This window comes from Canis lupus, chromosome 27 (genome assembly GCF_003254725.2).
Source record: "Canis lupus dingo isolate Sandy chromosome 27, ASM325472v2, whole genome shotgun sequence".
Lineage (NCBI taxonomy): Eukaryota > Metazoa > Chordata > Mammalia > Carnivora > Canidae > Canis > Canis lupus.
In genome coordinates, this window is record NC_064269.1 from 7,159,114 (window position 1) to 7,173,027 (window position 13,914).

Below are 13,914 nucleotides of genomic sequence, written 5' to 3' on the forward strand. Positions count from 1 at the left end.
AGACTTGAACCTGTCTCCTCTTGCTCCAAAGCCCAGAACTGCCGGGATCGTGGAATACAATTCCTGACTAGACTTTCCTAGCGGGAGCCATCACAACAGACCTTCCCTCAAGCAAAGGTGGTCTTGGCCTGGTGTGGCTGTGCAACCCAGGCCTGACTGTCCAAGTAGCCACAAACCTTCTGTGATGCACCCTGCACACTGGAGAGTCATGGAAATCCTGCGTTAACGTCACTGTTGACAACATATTTATGCTCCAGGCCATGTTTCTTCACGCAGTAGTCAAATAATTTAAAAAGGCATTTAAGCAGGCCTATTTATTAGTTATGCTCCATCTGACTGATAAACACAATCTGTTGGACTGGCTCGGACTAAAAATTAATTTATTATTAAAACATTGCTGAAATATAACCAATTTCTTGGGTTTACATGAAATCTCATGGTGTTGATATATTATCCACTCTACTATCAAATGTTTAGTTAGGCTCAGAATGAATCATTTCATCTCTTTTCATAACTCTTGCTTTGTCATGAAGTTTGTTTGGTTTAACGGCTGGTTAGATAGCCCCACAGCAAACTCTTTTATAACTCCATATTTTTTTTTCCCTAAAAGAAGACAGAAGTTATAGATATGCATGGAGCAGGAGGCTGTAGGAAAAAGCAACTTGCAGCTCTTGGTAACTTTGGGCAAGCCATACTCGGGATCAGAGAACAGAGAAAGGTTGTCTTGTGAGCAAATGAGTTTGGTTGTTTACTGGAAAATCAGCAGTAGAGGTAAAAGTCCAATGGATTTTTAAAAAAATTCCCACTGAATCCTTTTTCTTCAAAGTCTTGAACTGTTTGATTCATGGAGGAAATCTATTTAGGTAGGTGCAGCTGAATCAGGTTTCTACTTGGACTCTTATATAAAGTTTCTTTTGTCTTCAGGAATTCTGAGCTTAGGAAGAAATGCAGAAGGAATTTGCGTCCATCCTCTTGATAAAGCCCCCAAAGTTGAAGTGACTTGTCTAAGGACACACAGCTGGTTGGGGCAAAGGCGGAGTAGAGGGGGTCTCCTGCCTCTGACTGGGCTGTTGTTCAGCTCCAAGTGGGATGAGCTGGCCTGTGTAAGAAACAGGAAATTCGTGTGGGTTGATGGGAAGTTGGTCACATGAGTGGTAACTCACAAGTAGGTGACTTGATGCGACTGATAATGTACATTTCTGTAATGCTACATAGCTGTAAAAGCTTCAAACAATATGAGTAAGTATAATGTATATAAACACGAAAGCCCACCTCTTCCCCGGCCCCTTCTGCTCTCACTTCCCAGAGCTCGCTACCAATAATAGCCTGGCCTAAGGCCATCTGGATTTTTATATGGACATTTAAAACTCTTATCTCTTTCCCAAAACACCCAAAATTTACTTTTAAAAATGAAAATTGTTTATATATACCTAATCTTCTGTTAATTGCGTTTTCATGGCAAATTTTTAGAAAAGTTATTATGTTCTATTTTATAGTCTATTTCAAGAAAATAGATCATGGGCTTCTTTCCCTATCTCCTTCCTTGTGTGGTATTCCAGTAAGTAGAACGGGATTTATTTAACCAGTTTCCTATTGATATAAACCTTGCTGTATTCTCTTGCCAATTTTGAAAAATTACGAATCGTGACCATGGCATATTCTATTAGCAGAGCACGACACCATCCAGCCTGCCTTTTCCCTCCCCTTGTAGTTGTACGAGTTCCTTCTACCTGCCTCTGACCCCCATTCAGTCTTTTTGCTATTTCCAGTGAGGCATTGAAGTTCCTACCAGTGTATGCTGGGCACAAGGCAACACACAGCTCTAAAATTCAACATAATCTGTGCTCCTGTAGTGATTCAGGGTTTTGCAGAGCTGTAGGCTCATTATCAAGAATATGAGCAGCCGTTATTCTGTAGAAGCCAGGCAGTGCTGGTTACGAGAAGCTCGGAATGAGAAATGTCAAAATCAGTCATGAGCAATTGTACAGCTGAAAAATGCGGCTACTAATTCTTTTCCTAGGAGGGTAAAGGAAGTTAGTGTCTGAACTTAAGAAACTTTAAAAATTCTACATATTATCCCCCATGTCATTGATAATTCAACACTTATCTAGTGTGGACTCTAGGGCAGGTTCTGGATTAGGCCCGAGGCTTTGATGCACCTCACACCTGGCTTCCACCCCGAGGTGCTCCGGATGCTGATGTTTAAAAAAGACAGTGTGTTCTTCGGTGGCTATTGGATGCTTTGGTAACATTAAAAAAAAGGGAAAGAAAAAAAGAAAGAAAGACAAGATGAACATGGAGAAAGCAGAAGAGAGGAGTAAAGAGAAGAGAGGAGAGCTCCCTTCCGAACCCTGTATGCCCGGAGCAGTGGTTTCCATATTTCAGTGGGTATCAGAAAGCCTAGGGTGCTTGTATTCAAGCACCAAATTATTAAGAAGGAGAGAAAGAAAGAAAGAAAGAAAGAAAGAAAGAAAGAAAGAAAGAAAGAAAGAAAAGAAGGAAGGGAGGAAGGGAAAGAAAAAACAGGAAGGAAGAAGACAAAAACTCAGCTCTCAGCAATCTCTCCTTTGCTTCCCCTCCCCACCTCTGTGTCCGCTCTCCCCCCTCCAAGGGTTTTCCGGCTGCCCACCCCACCCACAGCTCTCGGGGGTGGGGGTGAGGGGCCACATCTGCAGGAATTCCGGCCCTCTGCTTCTCCTCACCTGCTTGGTTTATGGACTTCCCATGTAATATTGTATTTTATCGCATCTCACTGCTAAAAAGCAGAGCAACCACACCGAATTTGAAAGCCATTGGCCCGGAAGATGCACTTAAGACTGCCACCTGTCCTCTGGCCCAGCCTCTCCTTTCCAGTTCACCTCCAGCTGCTCTGCAGTGGGACCCTCCTCTCTTTGGATCTTCTTTGGGTCTTCCTTGCCATCCACCAACACCCTGCCATCTTGCTTTTTTCCCTTGTGACAAGCACATTGAGCACCTGGGCCCTCAGCTCCAGGCCTCCTCAGATTCTATCTCCACCCATCCTGGGGAGCCAGTGAGGGCCGTCTGCTAGGTTCCTGCTGGAGCCTTCTTCCTGTGACATCCTTTGTGTGGGTGTTAAAGCCAAAGCGAGGCCCTGTGGCCTGAGGACTAGGGGTTTGGACTCTGAATTCTGAACACCTGGGTCACTCCTCACTGTCTATGGCCTTGATGGGCAAGCTCATGAGCTTGGTGAGCCTTCCATTCCTCACCTGTAATCATTCCGATTTTATAGGGTTACTATGGGGACTAACTCCAGTGGCTTCCCACTGAATAAAAAAAGCTAAAGTAATAACAAAACCCCCTCCCTCCCGCCACTCCTCCCAAGGCCCTATACAGTGTGCCTCCCCCTACTCCACTCCCTGTGGCCTCATTATCTTTCCTGCTTCATCTACAGTTCTTCTTTGCTCATTCCTTGAGGTCTTCCTTAAACATGTCAAGCACACTCCTACTGCAGGACCTTTGCACTGGCGGTTGCCTCTTCCTGGAATGTTATTTCCCTCAATATCACAATGCTTTTTCTGATCTCCTTCCAGAATTTGCTCAAATATGGCCTTCTCATTGAAGACTTCTGGGGCCACATTATCTAAAATGACACCCTTCTCTCCCCCCCTTGGCACTCTCCCTCTTTTCAATTTTTCTCCTTCCCCGTACTATAGTGCTTATCATTGTCTAACTCTATAATTGACCTATTTATCTATTTTTTGTATGTCTGGATCTTTATCTCTTGTTCACTCCAGTACCCAGAACACTACCTGGCACACAGTGGGTACTCCATAAATATTTAAACAAATTAACGAATGATGAAATAGGTAAGGCAGGCAGATCCTTTTGAGGGATATGAGCTTTTGATGTTTTGATGCCTCAGTTTGCTGGCTACCCAGCTTAGTTGTATTTGTACACATGTGGAAAATCAGATTTGGAGGGAGTGACAAGAATTAAACTCAGCAGGTGTTGTTCTGTCCTGCTTAGTTGTTTACAGTGAGCCACACCGGGCCCCGGTCCAGCTCCTGCCTCTGGGGAGAGGAATCCTCTTGTGGTGTACACATCTGTGCAGGAGCCCAATGACTACTCAGGAGACTGCCTGATGCATGAGGAACCAGAGCAAAGAGAGCTGGTTATTCTCAAAAGACCCTCCTTATTTATGATTCATCTATATTTATGGTTATGTTGCATTAAAAGAATAAGGAAATGTCAGAAACTCCTTTCTTTGGAAGATCCTGAAGAACTGCTACAAATTTTACTCTCTGAGTCTGCTTTGCCTGTTCTGTGGGAACCATGGCCAGGCTTACGGCCAAGGGAGCTTCCTTCATTTCATCATTTTCCCCTTCTGAGTTACATGTCTTCAAGGTTACAGATCATCTTTAACTGGTTTTATTGTAGGTTGCTCTTCCCTAAGGGACCTGTTTATTTCCTTTTTTATTTTTTGTAAGTAGGTTCCATGCTGGGCACAGAGTCCAATGTGGGGCTTGAACTCATGACCGTGAGATCAAGACCTGAGATGAGATCAAGAGTCTGACGCTGAAAATGACAGAACCACCCATGCGCCCCAAGGGACCTATTTCTTAAGGTCTTTGGGAAAGTGATTCAAATGTAATAGACCCCATGCACCTTCCAGCTGAGATCCAGTAACACTTCTCATTTTTTAAATAAGATAGCAGATGAATACCTTTTGCCGCTGGAACCAGTCTGCAATTTTTCATATTGGTAAGCACTAATCCTTATCAACCTCATAACTTCAATAAACTCCATAGATGTCTTAGTTCATTCCAGCTATATAACAAAATACCACCACCTGCATGGCTTATACACAAGGGATATCTATTTCTCACAGTTTTGGATGCTGGAGTGTTTAAGATCAAGGTGCCAACATGGTTGTGTTCTGGAGTGGGCCCTCTTCCTGGTCCATAGCTGGTACTACACCCTGTGTCCTCACACGGTGGAAAGGGCTAGGGACTTCTGTGCAGATTTTTCCTTAAGGCTCTGATTCTACAATGCAGATACCTCATGACCTCATCATCTTCCAGGGACCTCATCTCCTAACACCATCACCTTCTGGGGTTAGGATTCAAAGTATGAATTTTGGGGGCACAAACATTCATTGCAATAGACACAGTTCCAGTTCCATCTGATTAGAACATGGGACCCCATGCTTAAAATGACAACCATTTTATGCACTGTAGGCATTTTGCCTGATTGTCATAGCTCTCATATCCTGCAGTTGTGGGTTTCCAGGCTGACATTTCGTATGAGGAGCAAATGAACTTTGCCTTGGCTTGTCCATTAATGGCTATTGTGCACCCTCCAACTTGCTTGAAACTTTTACTGACCTCTTCTCAATATGTGGCTATTTGACAGTAGCCAGCTATGGCCCAGGCTGAATGAGTTCAGCATGGATTCACGGTTGTTGATAACCAAGTCACGATTGTTACTGTGGTGACCCTTAGCACCTCTATCACATCACATAATTATCATTTCTTCTTTTGTGGTGGGAGACATTAAGATCTAGTCTCTTAACAAGTTTGATGTTCACAATACAGGACTGTTGTCTGTGGTCACCATACCATGCATTAAATCTCCAGGACTTATTTACCTACTGGTTGCAAGTTTGTACCATTGGACATCTCTCCCATTCTCCCACCTCCAGTTCTTGGTAACCATCATTCTACTCACTGTTTTTAAGACTTCTGCTTTTTTAGGTTGTACCTATAAGTGAGATAATATGTACTCATATTGTTTTTCTTTATCTGACTTATTTCATCTAGCATAATGTCCTCACAGTCTATCCAGATTGTCGCAAATAGCAAGATTCCTTTCTCATGGGTGAATAATATTATAAATACATTATTATACATATTATATATATATCACATCTTCTTTACCATTCATCTCTCGACAGACACTTAGGTTGTTTCTGGCTTCTTTTGATGAGTCAACTAACAGTATTCAGTAGCACAAAGCAAGGTTGTGTTCTGCAACCCCTTTTGTATTAATTCAATATTAATGATTTGAAACTGACTTTAGTAAATGTAAATGTCTGTTGGTTGGCCATAGAAAAAGATTGAGTGAGTTTCTTCCTGTACACTAATATTAATGTCACAGACTGGAAGTGGCCTGTGTGGGTGATGCATCCTGTGATCACACCACTAACTGTAAGACTAGTCTTTTTTTTTTTTTTCCACACCAGTCAGAAGTGTTTTATTAAAAAAAAGTTAATGAGACAGACAAAAAAAAAAAAAAACCTTTAAAGTTTTAAAGTCTGATTAAATTCAATATTAACTCAAGCTCTTGATGGGGAAACCCAACGGGGAAAGACAACAAGTATGTCAGGGAAAAGCAGACAGTGGTTGACAAGTCTTCAGTGGAAAAGTAAGTTGCAACCTTATACAAGCTGCCCTAATGATTATCAAGTCCAAGTTTTGCTTTTCAAAAATAGGTTGTAATATATATATACTAGTATATTTGGTATATATAGATATACCAAAGAAACCACACAGACACCCCCAAGAGTACAGTGATGTAACACAATGAAATCCAAGGGATATTGGAAAAGCCAAATATGATAATACATACTAATAATCTATAAAATAGAATAAGTCTTTCAATCCTGAAAAAAAAAGGGAAACCTCATGAATATAACACGTGAAAAGAGAACTAACCACACGTGGAACAACCCTAAACATTTTCCCAATGACTAAGTAACAAATGACAGCTTTGGACACCATTAACATGTAATTTTTACACCCAATATGTATGTATGTAAATTAATTTTTTCTACTCAATTACCATTTCTTCCTTTTGCTCTTTTTTTTTTTTTTAATAATTTTTATTTTATTTTATTTTATTTTATTTTTTTTTTATTTATTTTTTTTTATTGGTGTTCAATTTACTAACATACAGAATAACACCCAGTGCCCGTCACCCATTCACTCCCACCCCCCGCCCTCCTCCCCTTCTACCACCCCTAGTTCGTTTCCCAGAGTTAGCAGTCTTTACGTTCTGTCTCCCTTTCTGATATTTCCCACACATTTCTTCTCCCTTCCCTTATATTCCCTTTCACTATTATTTATATTCCCCAAATGAATGAGAACATATAATGTTTGTCCTTCGCCGACTGGCTTACTTCACTCAGCATAATACCCTCCAGTTCCATCCACGTTGAAGCAAATGGTGGGTATTTGTCATTTCTAATAGCTGAGTAATATTCCATTGTATACATAAACCACATCTTCTTTATCCATTCATCTTTCGTTGGACACCGAGGCTCCTTCCACAGTTTGGCTATGGTGGACATTGCTGCTAGAAACATCGGGATGCAGGTGTCCCGGCGTTTCATTGCATCTGAATCTTTAGGGTAAATCCCCAACAGTGCAATTGCTGGGTCGTAGGGCAGGTATATTTTTAACTGTTTGAGGAACCTCCACACAGTTTTCCAGAGTGGCTGCACCAGTTCACATTCCCACCAACAGTGTAAGAGGGTTCCCTTTTCTCCACATCCTCTCCAACATTTGTTGTTTCCTGCCTTGTTAATTTTCCCCATTCTCACTGGTGTGAGGTGGTATCTCATTGTAGTTTTGATTTGTATTTCCCTGATGGCAAGTGATGCAGAGCATTTTCTCATATGCATGTTGGCCATGTCTATGTCTTCCTCTGTGAGATTTCTGTTCATGTCTTTTGCCCATTTCATGATTGGATTGTTTGTTTCTTTGGTGTTGAGTTTAATAAGTTCTTTATAGATCTTGGAAACTAGCCCTTTATCTGATATGTCATTTGCAAATATCTTCTCCCATTCTGTAGGTTGTCTTTGAGTTTTGTTGACTGTATCCTTTGCTGTGCAAAAGCTTCTTATCTTGATGAAGTCCCAATAGTTCATTTTTGCTTTTGTTTCTTTTGCCTTCGTGGATGTATCTTGCAAGAAGTTACTATGGCCGAGTTCAAAAAGGGTGTTGCCTGTGTTCTTCTCTAGGATTTTGATGGAATCTTGTCTCACATTTAGATCTTTCATCCATTTTGAGTTTATCTTTGTGTATGGTGAAAGAGAGTGGTCTAGTTTCATTCTTCTGCATGTGGATGTCCAATTTTCCCAGCACCATTTATTGAAGAGACTGTCTTTCTTCCAATGGATAGTCTTTCCTCCTTTATCGAATATTAGTTGCCCATAAAGTTCAGGGTCCACTTCTGGATTCTCTATTCTGTTCCACTGATCTATGTGTGTGTTTTTGTGCCAGTACCACACTGTCTTGATGACCACAGCTTTGTAGTACAACCTGAAATCTGGCATTGTGATGCCCCCAGATATGGTTTTCTTTTTTAAAATTCCCCTGGCTATTCGGGGTCTTTTCTGATTCCACACAAATCTTAAAATAATTTGTTCTAACTCTCTGAAGAAAGTCCATGGTATTTTGATAGGGATTGCATTAAACGTGTATATTGCCCTGGGTAACATTGACATTTTCACAATATTAATTCTGCCAATCCATGAGCATGGAATATTTTTCCATCTCTTTGTGTCTTCCTCAATTTCTTTCAGAAGTGTTCTATAGTTTTGAGGGTATAGATCCTTTACATCTTTGGTGAGGTTTATTCCTAGGTATCTTATGCTTTTGGGTACAATTGTAAATGGGATTGACTCCTTAATTTCTCTTTCTTCAGTCTCATTGTTAGTGTATAGAAATGCCACTGACTTCTGGGCATTGATTTTGTATCCTGCCACTCCACCGAATTGCTGTATGAGTTCTAGCAATCTTGGGGTGGAGACTTTTGGGTTTTCTATGTAGAGTATCATGTCATCGGCGAAGAGGGAGAGTTTGACTTCTTCTTTGCCAATTTGAATGCCTTTAATGTCTTTTTGTTGTCTGATTGCTGAGGCTAGGACTTCCAGTACTAGGTTGAATAGCAGTGGTGAGAGTGGACATCCCTGTCTTGTTCCTGATCTTAGGGGAAAGGCTCCCAGTGCTTCCCCATTGAGAATGATATTTGCTGTGGGCTTTTCATAGATGGCTTTTAAGATGTCGAGGAATGTTCCCTCTATCCCTACACTCTGAAGAGTTTTGATCAGGAATGGATGCTGTATTTTGTCAAATGCTTTCTCTGCATCCAATGAGAGGATCATATGGTTCTTGGTTTTTCTCTTGCTGATATGATGAATCACATTGATTGTTTTACGGGTGTTGAACCAGCCTTGTGTCCCAGGGATAAATCCTACTTGGTCATGGTGAATAATTTTCTTAATGTACTGTTGGATCCTATTGGCCAGTATCTTGTTGAGAATTTTTGCATCCGTGTTCATCAGGGATATTGGTCTGTAATTCTCCTTTTTGGCGGGGTCTTTGTCTGGCTTTGGAATTAAGGTGATGCTGGCTTCATAGAACGAATTTGGAAGTACTCCATCTCTTTCTATCTTTCCAAACAGCTTTAGGAGAATAGGTATGATTTCTTCTTTAAACGTTTGATAAAATTCTCCTGGGAAGCCATCTGGCCCTGGACTCTTGTGTCTTGGGAGGTTTTTGATGACTGCTTCAATTTCCTCCCTGGTTATTGGCCTGTTCAGGTTTTCTATTTCTTCCTGTTCCAGTTTTGGTAGTTTGTGGCTTTCCAGGAATGCGTCCATTTCTTCTAGATTGCTTAATTTATTGGCGTATAGCTGTTCATAATATGTTTTTAAAATCGTTTGTATTTCCTTGGTGTTGGTAGTGATCTCTCCTTTCTCATTCATGATTTTATTAATTTGAGTCTTCTCTCTCTTCTTTTTAATAAGGTTGGCTAATGGTTTATCTATCTTATTAATTCTTTCAAAGAACCAACTCCTGGTTCTGTTGATCTGTTCCACAGTTCTTCTGGTCTCGATTTCGTTGAGTTCTGCTCGAATCTTTATTAACTCCCTTCTTCTCTTGGGTGTAGGATCTATTTGCTGTTTTTTCTCTAGCTCCTTTATGTGTAAGGTTAGCTTTTGTATTTGAGTTCTTTCCAGTTTTTGAATGGATGCTTGTATTGCGATGTATTTCCCCCTTAGGACTGCTTTTGCTGCATCCCAAAGATTTTGAACGGTTGTATCTTCATTCTCATTAGTTTCCATGAATCTTTTTAATTCTTCCTTAATTTCCTGGTTGACCCTTTTATCTTTTAGCAGGATGGTCCTTAACCTCCATGTGTTTGAGGTCCTTCCAAACTTCTTGTTGTGATTTAGTTCTAATTTCAAGGCATTATGGTCCGAGAATATGCAGGGGACAATCCCAATCTTTTGGTATCGGTTCAGACCCGATTTGTGACCCAATATGTGGTCTATTCTGGAGAAAGTTCCATGTGCGCTTGAGAAGAATGTGTATTCAGTTGAGTTTGGATGTAAAGTTCTGTAGATATCTGTGAAATCCATCTGGTCCAGTGTATCATTTAAAGCTCTCGTTTCTTTGGAGATGTTTTGCTTAGAAGACCTATCGAGTATGGAAAGAGCTAGATTGAAGTCACCAAGTATAAGTGTATTATTATCTAAGTATTTCTTCACTTTGGTTAATAATTGATTTATATATTTGGCAGCTCCCACATTCGGAGCATATATATTGAGGATTGTTAAGTCCTCTTGTTGAATAGATCCTTTAAGTATGATATAGTGTCCCTCTTCATCTCTCACTACAGTCTTTGGGGTAAATTTTAGTTTATCTGATATAAGGATGGCTACCCCTGCTTTCTTTTGAGGACCATTCGAATGGTAAATGGTTCTCCAACCTTTTATTTTCAGGCTGTAGGTGTCCTTCTGTCTAAAATGAGTCTCTTGTAGACAGCAAATAGATGGGTCCTGCTTTTTTATCCAGTCTGAAACCCTGCGCCTTTTGATGGGGTCATTAAGCCCGTTCACATTCATAGTTGCTATTGAGAGATATGAGTTTAGTGTCATCATTATATCTATTCAGTCTTTGTTTTTGTGGACTGTTCCACTGAACTTCTTCTTAAAGGGGAATTTTAAGAGGCCCCCTTAAAATTTCTTGCAGAGCTGGTTTGGAGGTCACATATTCTTTTAGTTGCTGCCTGTCTTGGAAGCTCTTTATCTCTCCTTCCATTTTGAATGAGAGCCTTGCTGGATAAAGTATTCTTGGTTGCATGTTCTTTTCATTTAGGACCCTGAATATATCCTGCCAGCCCTTTCTGGCCTGCCAGGTCTCTGTGGAGAGGTCTGCTGTTACCCTAATACTCCTCCCCATAAAAGTCAGGGATTTCTTGTCTCTTGCGGCTTTAAGGATCTTCTCCTTATCTTTGGAATTTGCAAGCTTCACAATTAAATGTCGAGGTGTTGAACGGTTTTTATTGATTTTAGGGGGGGATCTCTCTATTTCCTGGATCTGAATGCCTGTTTCCCTTCCCAGATTAGGAAAGTTTTCAGCTAGAATTTGTTCAAATACATATTCTGGCCCTCTGTCCCTTTCGGCGCCCTCGGGAACCCCAATTAAACGTAGGTTTTTCTTCCTCAGGCTGTCGTTTATTTCCCTTAATCTATCTTCATGGTCTTTTAATTGTTTGTCTCTTTTTCCTCAGTTTCCCTCTTTGCTATCAACTTGTCTTCTAGGTCACTCACTCGTTCTTCCACCTCGTTAACCCTTGTCGTTAGGACTTCTAGTTTGGATTGCATCTCATTCAATTGATTTTTAATTTCTGCCTGATTAGCTCTAAATTCTGCAGTCATGAAGTCTCTTGAGTCCTTTATACTTTTTTCTAGAGCCACCAGTAGCTGTATAATAGTGCTTCTGAATTGGCTTTCTGACATTGAATTGTAATCCAGATTTTGTAACTCTGTGGGAGAGAGGACTGTTTCTGATTCTTTCTTTTGAGGTGAGGTTTTCCTTCTAGTCATTTTGCTCAGTGCAGAGTGGCCAAAGCAAGTTGTATTGGGAAAAAGAGAAAAGAGAGGAGAGAAAGAAGGAAAGAAAAGAGAAAGAGAAAAAAAAAAAAGGGGAAGAAAAAGAAGGAAAAAAAAACGAAAAAAAAAAAAAGAGAGAAAGAAAAAGAAAGGAGAAAAAATGGGGGTGGGGGAAGGAAACAAATCAAAAAGCAAAACAAAACAAAAACAAAAACAAAAACAAACAAACAAAAAAAGAACCACCGGGGAGTATCTTCTGATTCTGTGTTCTTTAAGTCCCTTGGCTTCTCCTGGAAGTTGTCAGTCAGTCTAGCTGGTGTTCTGGGGGAGGGGCCTGTTGTGCTGATTTTCAGGTGTTAGCAGTTGGGGGAGCTGCTGTGCCCCTGCCTGGTGCAGGGCTCGGTGGGGGTTGTTTACCCCGTGAGGCCGCAGGAGGAACAGCCCCAGTGGCGGGGCAGCTCTGGAAACCTGGATTCAGCTCCGGCAGGAACTGCGTCTGCAGGGCCTGGAGGCTCCGGGGCGGGGCCGCTGATGTGCTCAGCTGGGGCAGGAGCGTCCTTGCTGTCCTGGGCCCTCCCGGCCTCTGCCTGTCCCGGGGGAGGCCGGATCCTGGGCTGTGTCCCGGCGCCCTGTGCTCCGGGTCCTGCGCTGGTGGATTCGCGCTCCCGGGCCGCGCAGCCCCCTCCGCGGAGCTGCCGCCCGAGCCCCTCCGAGCTGCTCCTGGAACCGCGCAGCCCCCTCCGCACGGAGCCTCTTCCTCTGCCCGAGCCCCTCCGAGCTGCTCCCGGGGCCGCGCAGCCCCCTCCGCGGAGCCGCCCCCGAGCCCCTCCGAGCTGCTCCCGGGGCCGCGCAGCCCCCTCCGCAGAGCCGCCGCCCGAGCCCCTCCGAGCTGCTCCGGGTCCCGCCGTGCGCGCTGCAGCCCTTAGGGAGCTCGGCGCACTCTCCTGGGCGCGCAGTTGCTGTTACTGTCCCGGGGAGCCCGAGGGCATCCCCGCCCTCCTGGGTCCTGCTCCAACTCCCCGCGAGCCCCTTTCCCCCGGGAAGGTCGGTGCAGCTCCTGCTCCTCCGGGACGGGGCTCTCCTGTCCTGGGGACACTCGCCCCGGCCTCAGCCCGGCTCCTCGCGGGGCCCCTCCCCCTTGGAGGCCTTTGTTTCTTTATTTCTTTTTTCCCGTCTTCCTACCTTGATAGAAGCGCGAACTCTTCTCACTGTAGTATTCCAGGTGTTCTCTCTTTAATTCTCAGGCCGAATTCATAGATTTTCAGGATAATTTGAAGGTTTTCTAGGTAGTTTGGTGGAGACAGGTGATTTGGAGACCCTACTCTTCCGCCATCTTCCCCACATCCCTTTTGCTCTTTTCCCTAATTTTCTCTAGCAACATTTTTCCTTTGGTTTGACCAGTTGAACTCATAACTTTTGGAACCTAAAATGAATATCAACTCTTATTGGAAAACCACCCAGGAAATGCAATCCTAGAAAAGGCAATTTTTTTTTAGATCAAAACTTTTTTTTGTTACAAAAACAAAAATAAATCCAAATGGGTAATGAAATAAACATTTTTTTAAGTACCCCATCCTGGGTTGTCTGTCCTAGAATTTAATAAACAGTTCAAGTTTAGGTTGCTTCAACACTTCTTCTGGATGCTATGATGCCTCCATCTTATAACCATGTTTCTCTAGTTCAGCTCATAACTGATTGAAGTCATCCTCTACATTGTCATCATCCCAATTATCCTCCCAGACATGCCCATCTTCATCTTCATCTAAACCAGTCCAGTCATCCTGGACATGAGGCTAGATGCCCAGGTTCCCATGGCTCCTCTCAATGAGGAAGCAGAAGGCATTCAGCCTCACTGGTGAGGCACCCCCCCACCCCCGTGACATTCCGAACCCCAAGCCTGTTTGCAAGTAGGGTCGCACAGGCTGAGCCTTGAGGGCCCTTCGCAGGGGTCCGGGCTTCCTGTGGGCGCCTCAGGGCCGAGCCCAAGAGCCCTCTCTGACTCCACCTTGGAGAGCAGAAAAGGCAAATTTTAACTGAAGTGGCTTGACAAA